Consider the following 16,730-nt stretch of genomic DNA (forward strand, 5'->3'; position numbering starts at 1 on the left):
TGCCGACAGCCTGGCGGCAGCGGCAGGCGTCGAGCTAAGTGATTGCCGCCGTGATAGGCGGTGCCATGCATAGACCGGGAGGAGCTTGTGCAGTTGTGAATGGGGACCGGAGGGGGTGGCGGGCGGGGTGAGGGTGAGGGTTTTTGTGACGTGGAGATGGTGAGGGTTTTCTTTTTCTCTTTTGAATTGGGTAGTGAGGGTTTTCTGTCCCACAAAGAGTTTTGGAGGCAATGGTTTGCTAGAGACAACCGTGTGTGATTGACGTAACAGGGAAAATTAAAGTCATTGCACACAGTTCCAATTTTGGGAACCGTGTGTCATTGACGTACTACCTCCATCCTGGTTTATTGGTCCCCTTTGTAATTCGTACCAAATTTTGAACAAATATTTAACTAAAAAATGTTTATGCATGTCACCAAAAATTATATCATTGAACACTATGTTTAAATACGCATCGAACGATATAATTTTTCTGACCTGCACTAACATTTTGTCAGTTAAATCTTTGGTCAAAATTTAACACAAATTACAAAGGGGACCAATAAACCAGGACGGAGGTAGATTCCATCAACCGAACTGATTGCATCCATATCCCACATTTAGACATAAGTAAACATGGACTAAACACACCCAGACATAGATAATAACCGTACACAAGCATACTTCAACCATAAGTGCATAGTTCAACTGTCATTAAGCATACTCAAGCGCACATAGTTCGATCCCACATCTCATCTCATCTGCCGGCATGATCCCGAAGCTTATCCAGGTACTCGGCGTAGGCAGCGTTCGCCACCCTGCGAGAATACTTCTGCTTGAACGGGCGAACGGCTCGTCCTCTAGCATGCACCAGAACACTTTCATACGTGTCATGAAGCTTTTGGTTGCAAAATGGGCATCGATAGGCGCCGTCCCAGGTCCTAATACGCCTGTTATGCATTCCTGCATAAAAGCACCCTCGGGATTTGCCTCTTGTACCTCCTCTGGCCATCTTCATCCGCGCTGTCTCAATCGTCAGACAGCACCTATACAAATAGTTAAAAAATGGGGCGTCAAATTAATGTTTACAAACTAATCTCTAGCGAACATTTGGTAGTTGCCAAAATTTATCATCAAATTAATGTTTACATGTCGTGAAGTAGGATTAGGAATTTATGGTTCTTTTTTATACATATCCAGAGATTATGGTTTGATTTTTAAGAACATTCGTCTATGTACAGACCAATCTTGAAGAAAATATTGGCACAAACATATATGTAGGTCATTCAAAATCAATTGTCAAGTCCTGGCTAGGAATTATTAGCATGAACACTAACCCTAGTCGGATTACTAGCAGAAATCATTTGCACAGATGAAACAACTAACCACTTATCACTCGTACCATTCAAACAATCAATATACTACACGGATCTAACGAAACTTACTCAGATTTCATGGATTGGGAGGACATAACCATAGGATTTCTATTCCAAAAAGGGGGAGGCAGGAGTAACCAGAGAAACCCTAAGATCTATTTGAGACATAAATGGGTATAGATGACTAACCGGTTGTCCGTCGTCGTCGGAGTCGTCGCCGGAGTGGTCGTCGGAGTCATCGTCGTGGTCGTCGCCCAAGTCGTCACCGAAGTTGGTGTGGACCTCCGCCTCCGGCTATGGAAGCACGACGCCGTCGATGATGTCAGGGTGCAGCAATACTTCGTCGGCGGTGATGGCAACCTCTTGCTCCATCTCCACGCCGTGCTCCGGTGCTTCAGTAGCCTCGACATTGCTACTCCCTCCGATGGGGCGCTTCGGTGACACCCTCATACACTGACGGCTTTGAGGACTGAGAGCGGCATCGAGGATGCAAGCGTAGAGAAAGGATTATGTGTGTGGCAAGGATGGGGTGTGCGGCCGCTCGGGCGCGCCATTAATTTGGAGTAGTGGGAGAGAGGCGGGCGGCAGTCAAACCGCTGGCTCACCTCCCGGTGAGCCTGCGCATCGGACTGCTGGCATGCCTACCGTCATTTCACATAGCTACTCGCACGCCTCCCGATGACACTGCACAGCGAGCACGCCTCCCATCAATTCACACACCTGCACGCACGCCTCCCGGTCTGCCTGCACGGCGGACTGCTTGAATGCGGCCCGTATATTGTTTTTCTATTTGGATGATTAATGCTGCCGATTTATTGCTTAACCGAAGCATGGCACGTATCCATTGTTGGTCTAACGCTCACGCTTCGAATAAATAATCCTTTTGCGATATTGGTTCCCAATTATTAATAATCTCCTTTTTGTAGGAAGATAAATATTACATCAAAACTGGTCCCAAATTTGACCAAAAAACTAAAATTCCACTTTGTATTGGTATCCATATGACAACATGATAAGTTTCATGAATTTCAAATAAGTTTTGGATGTACTAGAATTTAAAAATCAAGATTCTCAATGTTTGAAATTTCTTGCATGGGGAGTAAACATGCACCCAGTGAGACACATGTGTTTTTGCAATCCATTTAGGTGCACTGTCACATGTGCATGTAGCTCAAATTTGATTTTTTTTCACATTATACCCCTAGAAAATCAATCAATGTACTATAACGTCTTCATGATCTCTGTTTTTTTCAAAATTAAAACGTCCCTCCTTTGGTAACATATGTTCACCGCGGGATAATTTAACATGCATCGTAGTTGCGGTTGATTCACGGTGTGTGTGTGTGTGTGCGCGCGCGCGCGTGCGTTTGGGGCTGGGGGTTGCTGGCAGTACACTACAAGTCGTGAGCCACCCTGTGGGTTGGCCATTTTGTGAGGCAGATGCCTCATCAGAGTCGTTAATTCATTATTTAAAACATTACACAACCCTTTCATAAGTACATGTTTTGGCTACATGCAGTCGATGGTTGTCCTACACGACACTTGATACTTGCGTGTGACGCTTTCTTTGGGCCCACGAGGTTGTCGTCCATCACTTTGACGAACTGCCAGCAAAGAGGTTAATTTGACCAGCAAGATAGAATATTTTTTGTTTGTGTTATAGTGGGAGTATATAGTACACGTCGAAGAGGTGGGAGGGGACTAGCATATATACCATACGTACGTGTCCATGAACAAGTTCACCTCACTCAGTGTCGGGACTTTTCAGTTTCCGAGGCACGTGCCACATCAAAGTTGTGAAATTGGCTATTCAAACATCACACAACACTTCTTTGGGCCACATGCATGCATGTCGTGGTCTTCCTAGGAAACTCATGTGTGATGCTTCCATCTGTGGGCCTGCGAGGCCATCGTCGATGCATGCATCACTTTGACCTACATCGGGAGAGGTTAATTAATTTAACCATCAAGGAGGATTCTTTTTGGATTGTACTATGGTAGGAGCATATAGTATGCATTGAAGATGGGGGAAGGGGACCATCATATGTAGTACGCTTCATGATCCTCGCTCTGTGTGGGGACTTTACGGTTTACGAGGCATGTGCCACATCAAAGTTGTAAATTTTGGGTATTCAACATATGTTTGGCCCACATGCAAAGCGATGGTGGTTGTCCTCTCGCACCCACTTAAGAGGATATCAATGATATCGATGCTTTCCATTTGTGGGCCCGCTTGGTCCATCACTACTTTGCCTGACAATGAGAGAGGTCAATTTGACTTTAGGAGGTGATTATTATTTTTGTTTGTAATAATGCATATATATAGGTCATGCTCTGGGATGACATGATACAGTTTGAGCACACACATGCATGTGTACGCATGAATCCCTCCCATCAAGTCGAAGTGGCTAGTACCACGACACATCATGAACCGATCTCGCTTTGTGTGGGGACTGTATGATTTTCGAGGCACGTGCCACATCAATGTTGTGAAATGGTATTCAAACATGCATGCATGCATCACCTCCATACAGATGCATGTAGTGATTGTCTTCAAACGGTACAATCCCGCGTGTGGTTATCAGCGACAAGCCTATATATTCATGGGCCCGTGTGGACATCCATGATCACCTTGACCGACAACAAGATAGGTTACCATGGAGGATTCTTCCTTTGGTTCGTGTTATCGTAGTATAGGTCATGGTGAGACTCAGACCTAATTAAGTTTTAGCGCATACTATGCACGCATGCATGCATGAATCCCTGTCATCGGCTTGAAGTGTGGTGTGACATACATATGCATCGTAAACTAACCCTCGCTCAGTGTGGGGATTTCTGGTTCGAAAGCACACAGTGCCACATCAAAGTTGTTCCATTGTGTATTCAAACACACCTCTCCATACATATGTTTGGGACACACGCACGCAGTGGTTGTCATCAGGGACTAGCTACTTGCGTGATTATTGGCGAGCTAGCCCATCTCCGGGGTTGCATGGACGGCCATCACTTTGACCTACAACAAGAGAGAGGTTGTATGACTAAGGTGGATTATTCTTGGTCCATTTTACAATCCATCTTGGTGAGATGCCCTCTCTGGCCCGCTGATTGAAAGTGTGTGTGTGGGGGGGGCTGCTACTTCACACTTTGCTAGGTGAACCTCCATGGGGGGCATGCATTCATAGCTTAGGATTCCATTCCTGCCGACACAAGGGGGGGGCAAGCAATACCGTGCACTTTGCGAGATAGGTGCCACATCGAAGTTGCATTTGCTATTTGAACATCAAACCACCCTTTTCATACATATATTTGGTCCACATGCAAGTGTGTTCGTGTTCTGACCCTCTCCCGTGTCATTTTTCGCCAAATTTATGAACATTAGACAAGTCGGATGATGCAACAGACACGAATCACTCACACTAAGCGTGTGCCATGCCGGTGCCCGTGTCACGCACATCCACACAGTACATTGAGCTCCACGAGGCTTCCTGTGACACCCAAAAAATTTATTTGGCTTTTTCAAACTTTTATTTGATTTGAGGGGTGTTATTTAAAATTTTCTTCTAAAGGACTCTCCCTCTCAAAAACTTTCTTTTTTGACAAGTGTTTTGTTTGGATTCACCCAAGACTTGATTTTTGGTCTTGGAGGTTTTTCCTTCTTATGAGGACTCAAAACCAAATGCTTTTCACTTGGGAAATTTCTTTTGAAAAATCTTTTGAAATAATCATATGGCATTTGGAGTGATCTTTTCCCCTTTTCAAAATCTCCTCTTGCCATGACCTAAGTGGAAATCCCCCCCAAAAGCCATTCCCCATCTTTGTGTCAAGTTATTCTTCAAATCCAGCAAGTTGAGCCTCTCCATGTATTTGTTTCCATTTATTTCTCATCTAAAATAATTTCTGCCTTCTACTTTGGCTCTTGGAGATTTACAAAGGAACTACCTTTTCTCCTTTGAGCTTTGCCTCCAAACCTTTTTCCCTGGCTAGTCCTTAGAGCCCTCAACCAAGATCCATGAAGATCCACTGGTCTCCAGTTCAAATATTTCAAATTGTGCTTGCTGCAAGTTTGGACCATATTTGCCAAATTTGATGAAATTCAAGTGTTTTCTCTTCCTAAAAATCTGAGAAAATTCAGGCAGCCTCTGGGTGCATTGAGAGGTCACCTCACCAAGTCCCAGCTCCAGAATTTTTTTTCTTCATGCCCAATCATTTCGTCGAACACCTGAAGGGCACTGTTGCTGTCATGTTCAGAGATTCAGAGATACAGTTTCAGTGAGCACTGTCGTTTGCTTCAGAACCCGTTCTCGATCTCGCCAGTACCACGGTGGCGCCTTGCTCCCAGTCCCCTCCTTCTTATCCCTGCGCCGCACTATCGCCTGGAAGCTTGCGGGCGTCGGCGACGAGCAGGAGGAGGTGCGCCACCCCGTGAGCGACGGCAGCAGCGGCCTTTGCGGCTGCCAGAGAGGCGCAGCGTTGGACAGCGCCGCCCAAGCCACGAGAGGCCACCGCGTGGCCATCCACTCACCCGTGCACGCTGCCATCCGTCGTTGTGAACTGCTAGGCGCGGAGCACGCTCCCTGCCGCCGCCGTGCCCATACGGCCGCCCCGTCGAGGATCGGCGCATTACGCCTAGCCTGACCGAGGTTTAGCGGTGGAACGGCACCAGCGATCCTCCCTGAGGGTGCCTAGCCCCCTAAACCCCCTGCCCAACCTCTGCCTCACCGTAATTGCTCGCCGGAGCGATCCCGTTCACAGCCACCCCCTCAGATCGCCTATAAAAGGAGGCCCCGAGCTCGAACTCGAACCCACACCACCTCTACACACCACCAATACCACGCCAAGCCACTTGAAGAGCCCCGAGGGAGCCTTCTTCCCCAACTCCGGCCGCCTCGACCCGCCACGGGACCCAGCTCGATTCGCTGCCGTGCGTGCACCTCTACCCCTCAGCTCTTGCCAGTAGCTTCCTAGTTCATCCACTCTCCTGATCCGCGCTTCAATTTGGAGTTTGCAGCACCCACCGGAGTACTCCACCATCGCCCGAACCACCGTCCGCCGGAGAAACTGGCGCCGTCGACGTGGTGCTCTCCGTCGGCCAAGTCCACCACCCACCGACGTGGAAGAACACACTGAACATCTTGGTACCCTCCGATCTCCCTGCCTCGCCGTGGTTCAACGCCGGCGACCACCGCCGCCTTCGGGCGCCGGTGAGCTCCGTTGGAGTTTTTAAACCTGACGGGTGGACCCCCCCGTCAGCCTCTCTTCTATTTCCCTCGAACCGTTTTCTGATGGCGCCTTCGGGCAGAATGCGTTTTCTCTTTGGGCTGGCGCATTTCTTTCCGAACCGTTTTCTGTTTTCTCAAACAAGTCCCTGTTTCTTTTCTGTTTCATCACAAATCAGTCCCTGGACTAAAACCCTTATATCTTTTTAATAAAGAGGATTTTTGATTGATTCTTTTTCTGTCAGGCTTATATTTTTGTCTAGTTTTTTATAGTATTTATTTGGAAAAATTTTGGAACAATCTTTATGCACGCGATGATTTTTACGTTAGTGTACGGTTTCGCTATACCGTAGGTTCCGGAGGAGGTGACGGAGCCGCGAACTTCGCCGAGCTAGACTCCGACTTCTCCGAACCAGGCAAGCATGTTTGAACCTTTGATATGATAGGTGTTTTGCATGTTTGCATGAATGGTTGTGCGTGGCATATGAGCATCGGTGAGTATTGCGTTGCATGTAAGGCAACTATCCATGTGTTTCAAAGATACTGTGATCTTTGATGAGAGATGACCTGATCATGTGGTGACATGAGAGGTAGTAAGATGGTATTGTTGTAGCATGCCAGTCTTACGTCATCCGATAAACTCCGACGATAACGTGGACTGAGCCACGTTACCGTTCCTTCCCTTTCGTGCTACCACATGTTTTCTGCAAAGGATACGGTTTAGTAAGTTGTTAACCTCTTTCTTGTACACACCAAATAGAGGGGCCGGGATGAGGGTTCCATGGCCCTGGATTAAAGCCAGTCATCCGGTCAGGGGGCATGGGTGTTTCCGGTTGGGACCGAGAGGGGGGCACCCCTTAGAGCGCGCGGTATAAATTTGATCCCATGCTACACGAGGTTGTAGCCTCCCCGTCTCAAGGTTTTTCTTGAACGTTGCCGAGGGTGATTCCTGGCATCGGAATGTTGAATGGGTGTGTACTGGTTAGATGTGTTTCTCCTAAAACACCGTAAACAGAACTAGTCCCTTGTGACTACTGAAATCCGTTGGCTGTGGTTAATAGTACAAACTCTGCAGAGTCAAACCCTTCCGAGTCATCGTGTCCATGGTCAAGGACCGTGGCCAACTTATCCATATCTATGTCAGTCCCTATGTCAGTCTCCATGGTAAATCCCCGGTGACAAGTTTGAGTGGAAAACCCGGTTGAATTATTTTTCCTGTGGACGGACTAATCTTTTATTTACCTCATACCCGAATGTTCTCTTGAAATGATTTAAATTCATGAGCTGCTGAAATATCTAGTTATGTAATATAAGCCCTTTATGTGATGTCGCTCAGACGTCCGGCTGTGGCATTCTTGTCATTTACTATTGATATAAGCCCTTTATGTGATGTCGCTCAGACGTCCGACTGTGGCACTCTTGTCTTTTACTTTTGATATAAGCCCTTTATGTGATGTCGCTCAGACGTCCGACTGTGGCATGCTCGTTATTTACTTTTTTTGATATAAGCCCTTTATGTGATGTCGCTCAGACGTCCGACTGTGGCATGCTCGTTATTTACTTTTGATATAAGCCCTTTATGTGATGTCGCTTAGACGTCCGACTGTGGCACGCACCGTCATTTATTTTCCACTATAAGCCCTTTATGTGGTGTCGCCTTGACGCCCGACTGCGGCATTGTTATTTCATTCTGTACCCTTCCGAGGAGTCATTCAGACACTCGATTGGCCTTCAGTATTACTTTGGGATTTCGGGAGGACTACCGCCCGACTTCCCTTTTATACTTCCATGCATGGCTATCTCATTGCCTGAGTGCGCTTTATTAAATCTGTTCATATGCATCATGTTTACATTTGCTATATCTTATGTCCGAACTGTCTTGCGAGTACTTTCATAGTACTCACCTGGCTTGTTGATTTGGCCAGATGTTGACGAAGGCGATCTCATGGATGAAGAGTTTGATAGTGAGTCTGACGCCTAGAGGAGTCCCAGTCAGTCCCGTGCGATCCTTGATATTGGTCACTTGTATTATATTCGCTTCCGCCACCCACAATAAGAATCCTCGAGCCTCACTCCGACGCCGAAGAGCTGTTAGATTCATGAGTCATGTCACCCACGTCACTGTGATATACCCACCACCGCTTTTATTGTGAGGCAGTAGTTATGCCACCCTATCCGCCTTTATGTGTTATTGGCGTGCTTGTAATAAATTGTTGAGCAGTCTCCGCTCAACCCTGTATTATATTTAGTACTCTTGGTATTCTTTCGTGATCAAGAATTTGTCTACCAGTGAGGAGGATTTCTTCTCTACTGGTCCGTAAAAGGGATCGGTTTCTCAATAAATATTTTTATTGGAAAACCGGTCGTGACAAGCTTGGTATCAGAGCCAGGCTGACTGTAGGAAGCCACTAGGTGCGATCGCTAATCGGTTATTAGCGTTTTTAGTGCTTTTTCAGCATTTTGTAAATGTAGCTATTTTCTGTTGGTCATCATAAATTTATGATATGACTACTCAGAATTTTTGCCGACTTTTGTAGATGGCTGGCAGCAACTGCGAGACTCGGGTGTTCACTAATGTGCCTGAAGGGTTTGTCAAACTCCTCGTCTCCATCACCAAGCTCGCGATCGGGCCAGCGGCGCGTCCGGAGTTCACGCTTTACCAGCACAAGCTCAGCGATGACGTGTCTATGCACCAGGCCGTGGTGCAATTCAAGGGAGGACGTTCTGCGTCTCGCCACTTCCGTTTTGTGGGAAGGGCCATGCCTACGGAGAGGCATGCCATGCAGATGGCCGCCCGTGAGGCGATAGCTCGCCTTCGGGATATTCCTCCTTCGATGAAGACTCGTCGCTACCGCTACCTCCCATGCCATGTGCCATATACTTGTCACTATGCATTCGCCTGCCATAGGGGAGAGCGGGATGAAGCCATCGAGATGATTGTGGAGTATCTCAAAGCTCTGGAGGCAGCTTTCGACGACCTCGTGGACGGTCTTGTGGCTGCCCGTATGGACTTAGTTCGGGGATATTCTACCAACAGGAGGGAGCTTCTCCAGATGGCACCACCACTGACATTCGTCTCATCCTCGGCATCTTATTCACCTGCCATTTTGGCCACCGCTCGCCGTCTGCCTACCACTGAGGAGTTCGACCGGGTCATTGCTCCTACTCCAGTCAGAGCTGCACCGCCTGCCGCACCCACACTACCGCTTGTGCCACCCGCGCCATCACCTCAGCGCAGTGCTACGCGCCTGGAGCCTGTTAGGGAGGAGGTGGAGGTTGAGTCTCCCGCACCGCTGGGTCTTACCCTCGGCAAGGGGAAGGATATCTTCACCATCTCCGACTGAGTGCGCCTAGTAGCCGCGCAATGTGTCTGCATGTATGTTATGTTTTATGTGTACTTAAGTTGGTAGTAGTTGTGTGCGCTGCATTCCGGAGGAGTGTGCTAGCCTAATAACATGTCAGGAGTGTGTACGCACATCCTGAGTGATGTATCGTATGTTTGCGTATCGCGTGTAAGATGTGTGCTAAGCAGTCCTTCTCCATGCGCAGTCAGATATTTTTCTTGGAAAATCTTGAGGTCTTTTAAATTTTTTGTCTTTGCAAGATTTTCCTTGTGCCACACAGTTCTTCTCATGATTTTGCAAAATAATACCCCAGAGTGGAAAATGTCTCGTCCTTGGACCCGTTCCATGCCAAATCCAACCGAAGAAGTTTATGGAACACAGACCAGCAACAACTTCACTCAGGGACAGTCTAGTCAACAGGACAGCGAGGCAGCCTTATCTCAAGTATGCCGCCTCTTCGAACAAAGCCAGCAACAACACCAAGAGATGATGAATCACGTCATCAATATGGGAAGCCACCGTGAGCCATATCAACCACACTCCAAGTTGTCTGAACTACAGAAGACTCGCCCTCCAACGTTTGCTCACACTGATAGGCCACTTGAAGCCGATGATTGGCTTCGAGACATCGAAAGAAAGCTGATTATTGCTCAGTGTTCAGATCATGAGAAGGTGCTTTATGCACCTCACTACCTCACTGGAGCCGCTGCAGCATGGTGGGAGAACTTCCTACACATGCATCCCAGTGAACACAACATCACCTTGGAAGAGTTTAAGGAAGGATTTCGTGGGGCACACATCCCTAGGAGCATCATAAAAATCAAGAAAAGAGAATTTGATGACCTCAAGCAGAGAGGCATGTCCGTGACGGAATACAACGGTCAGTTTACCCAGCTATCTCGTTATGCCTACGATGAGCATATGACCGAGAACAAAAGGATGGAAAAGTTTTTGGACGGCCTGGCGCCAGCACTAAGATGCCAACTGGTTGTACATACTTTCCCAGATTTCAAAACTCTGGTTGACAAGGCCATTACCTTGGAGAATGAGCGCCGCAGTCTGGAGGATATCCGTAAGCGGAAAAGGGACAAGACGACTCTTGCTCACAACAATCGAAGCAAGACTGAGGTTCAGAGGAATGAAGCGAGAAAATCCACGACGACTGCTATAAGGCCAACCAGACAGTTTCATTCAAGGGACAAGGACTTCACGTACCGTCCAGGGGTCACTTGCTATGCTTGTGGTGAAGAAGGCCACTATGCCAAACAGTGCCCAAAACAAAGGAACTCGGCCCCCAAGCCGAACAATGGTGGGAACAATCCAGCCCCCAAGCGCAACAATTTCAATCCCAACAACAATCACAGGAAGGGTCACCTGAACCATGTGACCAGGGAAGAAGCCCAGAATGCCCCAGACATCGTACTCGGTACGTTCCCTATCAACATAGTACCCGCCACGGTTTTGTTTGATTCTGGAGCTTCTCACTCGTTCATTTTGAAGAGTTTCGTTTTGCAACATGGTTTTCCGATTCTTCCTTTGGAAAAATCTATGGATATCAAGTCCCCCAGGAATAAGCAGATCACTCAGAGTTACTGCCAAGGAGTGATTATTGAATTCGAAGGACTAAAGTTTCAGGCTAATCTCATCGTGTTGGAAAATAAAGGACTGGATGTTATCCTAGGGATGGACTGGTTGACCACCAACAAGGGATTTATTGATTGTTTCAATCGGACTATGATTCTCACTCATCATCACGGCAAGACAATAAAGGTTACAGCTCAAGAGAGACCACGGTCACGGCAGCCAAAGTTGAACAAAGTGGATATTTCAGAACTGAGAAAAGTTCCAGTGGTGTGCGAATTCCCCGACGTATTCCCTGAAGAACTACCAGGCATGCCACCAGACCGAGAGATAGAGTTCAGCATTGAACTAGCACCTGGCACCACTCCCATCTACAAGAAACCTTATAGAATGGCACCCTCAGAGTTGGTAGAATTGAAGAAGCAAATAAAGGAATTACTGGATAAGGGATTTATTCGAGCCAGCTCCTCACCATGGGGTTCGCCAGTATTATTCGCCAAGAAGAAGGATGGTACACTGAGATTGTGTATAGACTATCGAGCTCTCAATATGGTCACCATCAAAAACAAATATCCGATGCCACGGATAAATGATTTGTTTGACCAGCTCGCACAAGCCAAGGTGTTCTCAAAGATTGATTTAAGATCCGGATATCATCAATTAAAAGTGCGGACAGAAGATATCCCTAAGACAGCATTCACCACCAGATACGAATTATATGAGTTCACAGTGATGCCTTTTGGACTAACGAACGCCCCCGCATATTTCGTCCACCTCATGAAAAAAGTGTTTATGAAATTTATGGACAAATTTGTTGTGGTATTCATTGACGATATTCTGGTATACTCAAGGACACCAGAAAAACATGCCGAGCATCTCAGAATTGTATTGGGCGAATTAAGGAAACATAAATTGTACGCCAAATTTAGCAAGTGTGAATTTTGGCTAAGACAAGTTGGTTTTCTGGGCCATATATTAACCCAAGAAGGCGTGGCCGTAGACCCAGAAAAAGTCAAAGCCATACTTGAATGGAAACCACCAGCCAACGTGACCGATGTGCGGAGTTTCCTAGGAATGGCTGGATATTACCGGAGGTTTATTGAAGGATTCTCCACTATGGCAAAACCAATGACCCAGTTGCTCAAGAAAGACAAGAAATTTGTATGGACGGAAGCATGCGAGAAAATCTTCCAAGAACTCACGAAGAAACTAACAACAGCACCGGTTTTGACCGTGCTAGACATACACAAGAGTTTTGAAGTGTATTGTGACGCATCCCGGAAGGGCCTCGGATGCGTACTGATGCAGGATGGCAAAGTTGTCGCGTATGCTTCCAGGCAACTACGGAAGCATGAGGAGAATTACCCTACTCATGACTTGGAGCTAGCAGCCGTCATCCATGCACTCAAAGAATGGAGACACTTTCTACTGGGAAATCGTTGTGAGATATATACGGACCATAAGAGCCTTAAATATATTTTCACACAACCAGAGCTAAATTTACGACAACGACGCTAGTTGGAATTGGTCAAGGACTATGATGTCGGCATTCACAATCATCCAGGGAAGGCCAATGTAGTGGCAGATGCTCTTAGTCGGAACCCCAGCCCGGGCAACGACAGTCCACAGAACTTGAGGCCTGAGTTTCAGCAGGAGTTCGCTAGACTCAACATGGTGTTAGTCTCTGAGGGCACCGTATCAAATTTGGAGATACATCCCACCCTAATGGAACAAATTAAGAAGGCTCAGCAGGGACATCCCAGCATCGAAGGTATAAAGAGAAAAATGAGCCTAGGCAAGGCTTCAGAGTTCGTCACAAACGATGAGGGAGTATTATGGTACGGGGACAGACTTTGCGTACCAAACATTGAGGAACTCAAGCATCAAATCCTAACCGAAAGCCACACCGCTCCATACTCGATCCACCCTGGAGGAACCAAAATGTACAAAGACATTCAGGAAAGATTTTGGTGGCACGGTATGAAAAGGGATATAGCCGCATTCATTGCTTGTTGCGATTCATGTCATCGCATTAAAGCCGAGCATCTAAAGCCAGCGGGGCTGCTACAGCCAAACCGGATACCTGAATGGAAATGGGATGAAATTGGGATGGACTTCATTGTCGGACTACCTCGTTCACAACGCGGAAATGACGCCATATGGGTCATCACAGATAGGCTAACCAAGGTAGCACATTTCATTCCCGTGAAGACGACCTACTCCACTCAAAGACTTGCCGAACTTTATCTCTCCCGTATAGTTTGTCTGCATGGAGTCCCAAAGACTATAATATCCGACCGAGGCACTCAATTTGTCTCTAAATTCTGGGATCACTTACAACAAGCTCTGGGCACTCAACTAGCATTCAGTACAGCGTACCACCCTCAGACTGATGGAGAAACGGAACGCGTGAACCAAATCCTAGAGGACATGCTGAGGGCCTGTGTGCTCACCTATGGATCCAGTTGGGAAGAGAGTTTGCCATATGCCGAGTTTGCCTACAACAACAGTTACCAAGCCAGCTTACAGATGGCACCTTTTGAAGCATTGTACGGACGGAGGTGTCGTACCCCACTGAATTGGTCAGAAACAGGTGACAGCCGTATCTTCGGCCCATACATGCTTAAAGAGGCCGAGGAGAAAGTAAGCAGATCAGGGACAAACTCAAGACAGCGCAAAGCCGACAAAAGAGCTATTACGATCAAAAACATCGTGAGGTCAGTTTTGAACCCGGTGATTCCGTATACCTACGAGTGTCTCCTATGAGGGGCCTGCAACGGTTCAAAATTAAGGGGAAACTAGCCCCAAGAATTATTGGACCATTCTGTATAGTTGCACGGAGAGGCATAGTAGCCTACCAGCTAGACCTACCCAAAGAACTGTCAGACGTCCACGACGTGTTCCACGTCTCACAATTGAGGAAATGTGTGAGCAACCCGGAGAAGCATGTATCTCATGAGAGCATTGATGTGCAACCAGACCTCACCTACAGAGAGTGGCCAGTAAAGATATTGGAAGAGTCTGAAAGGAGGACCCGTCAGAAAACAACTAAATTTTTCAAGGTCCAGTGGAGCAATCACACCGAGGAAGAAGCTACATGGGAAAGAGAAGATTTTCTTCAGGCAGAGTACCCATATCTATTTGAGGATCAGCAGAAATCTCGGGGACGAGATTTTTCCTAAGGGGGTAGGTGTTGTGACACCCAAAAATTTTATTTGGCTTTTTCAAACTTTTATTTGATTTGAGGGGTGTTATTTCAAATTTTCTTCTAAAGGACTCTCCCTCTCAAAAACTTTCTTTTATGACAAGTGTTTTGTTTGGATTCACCCAAGACTTGATTTTTGGTCTTGGAGGTTTTTCCTTCTTATGAGGACTCAAAACCAAATGCTTTGGAAAAATCTTTTGAAATAATCATATGGCATTTGGAGTGATCTTTTCCCCTTTTCAAAATCTCCTCTTGCCATGACCTAAGTGGAAATCCCCCCCAAAAGCCATTCCCCATCTTTGTGTCAAGTTATTCTTCAAATCCAGCAAGTTGAGCCTCTCCATGTATTTGTTTCCATTTATTTCTCATCTAAAATAATTTCTGCCTTCTACTTTGGCTCTTGGAGATTTACAAAGGAACTACCTTTTCTCCTTTGAGCTTTGCCTCCAAACCTTTTTCCCTGGCTAGTCCTTAGAGCCCTCAACCAAGATCCATGAAGATCCACTGGTCTCCAGTTCAAATATTTCAAATTGTGCTAGCTACAAGTTTGGACCATATTTGCCAAATTTGATGAAATTCAAGTGTTTTCTCTTCCTAAAAATCTGAGAAAATTCAGGCAGTCTCTGGGTGCATTGAGAGGTCACCTCACCAAGTCCCAGCTCCAGAAATTTTTTTCTTCATGCCCAATCATTTCGTCGACCACCTGAAGGGCACTGTTGCTGTCATGTTCAGAGATTCAGAGATACAGTTTCAGTGAGCACTGTCGTTTTCATCAGAACCCGTTCTCGATCTCGCCAGTACCACGGTGGCGCCTTGCTCCCTGTCCCCTCCTTCTTATCCGTGCGCCGCACGATCGCCTGGAAGCTTGCGGGCGTCGGCGACGAGCAGGAGGAGGTGCGCCACCCCGTGAGCGACGGCAGCAGCGGCCTTTGCGGCTGCCAGAGAGGCGCAGCGGTGGACGGCGCCGCCCAAGCCACCAGAGGCCACCGCGTGGCCATCCACTCACCCGTGCACGCTGCCATCCGTCGTCGTGAACTGCTAGGCGCGGAGCGCGCTCCCTGTCGCCGTCGTGCCCGTACGGCAGCCCCGTCGAGGATCGGCACATTACGCCTAGCCCGACCGAGGTTTAGCGGTGGAATGGCACCAGCGATCCTCCCTGAGGGTGCCTAGCCCCCTAAACCCCCTGCCCAACCTCTGTCGCCGTAATTGCTTGCCGGAGCGATCCCGTTCACGGCCACCCCCTCGGATCGCCTATAAAAGGAGGCCCCGAGCTCGAACTCGAACCCACACCACCTCTACAAACCACCAATACCACGCCAAGCCACTGGAAGAGCCCCGAGGGAGCCTTCTTCCCCAACTCCGGCCGCCTCGACCCGCCACGGGACCCAGCTCGATTCGCTGTCGTGCATGCACCTCTACCCCTCAGCTCTTGCCAGTAGCTTCCTAGTTCATCCACTCTCCTGACCCGTGCTTCAATTTGGAGTTTGCAGCACCCACCGGAGTACTCCACCATCGCCCGAACCACCGTCCGCCGGAGAAACTGTCGCCGTCGACGTGGTGCTCTCCGTCGGCCAAGTCCACCACCCACCGACGCGGAAGAACACACTGAACCTCTTGGTACCCTCCGATCTCCCTGCCTCGCCGTGGTTCAACGCCGGCGACCACCGCCGCCTTCGGGCGCCGGTGAGCTCCGTTGGAGTTTTTAAACCTGACGGGTGGACCCCCCCCCCCCCCCCCGTCAGCCTCTCTTCTATTTCCCTCGAACCGTTTTCGGATGGCGCCTTCGGGCAGAATGCGTTTTCTCTTTGGGCTGGCGCATTTCTTTCCGAACCGTTTTCTGTTTTCTCAAACAAGTCCCTGTTTCTTTTCTGTTTCATAATAGATCAGTCCCTAGACTAAAACCCTTATATCTTTTTAATAAAAGAGGATTTTTGATTGATTCTTTTTCTGTCAGGCTTATATTTTTGTCTAGTTTTTTATAGTATTTATTTGGAAAAATTTGGAACAATTTTTATGCACGCGATGATTT

Source organism: Aegilops tauschii, chromosome 7, assembly GCF_002575655.3.
Source record: "Aegilops tauschii subsp. strangulata cultivar AL8/78 chromosome 7, Aet v6.0, whole genome shotgun sequence".
In the NCBI taxonomy this organism is placed as follows: Eukaryota; Viridiplantae; Streptophyta; class Magnoliopsida; order Poales; family Poaceae; genus Aegilops; species Aegilops tauschii.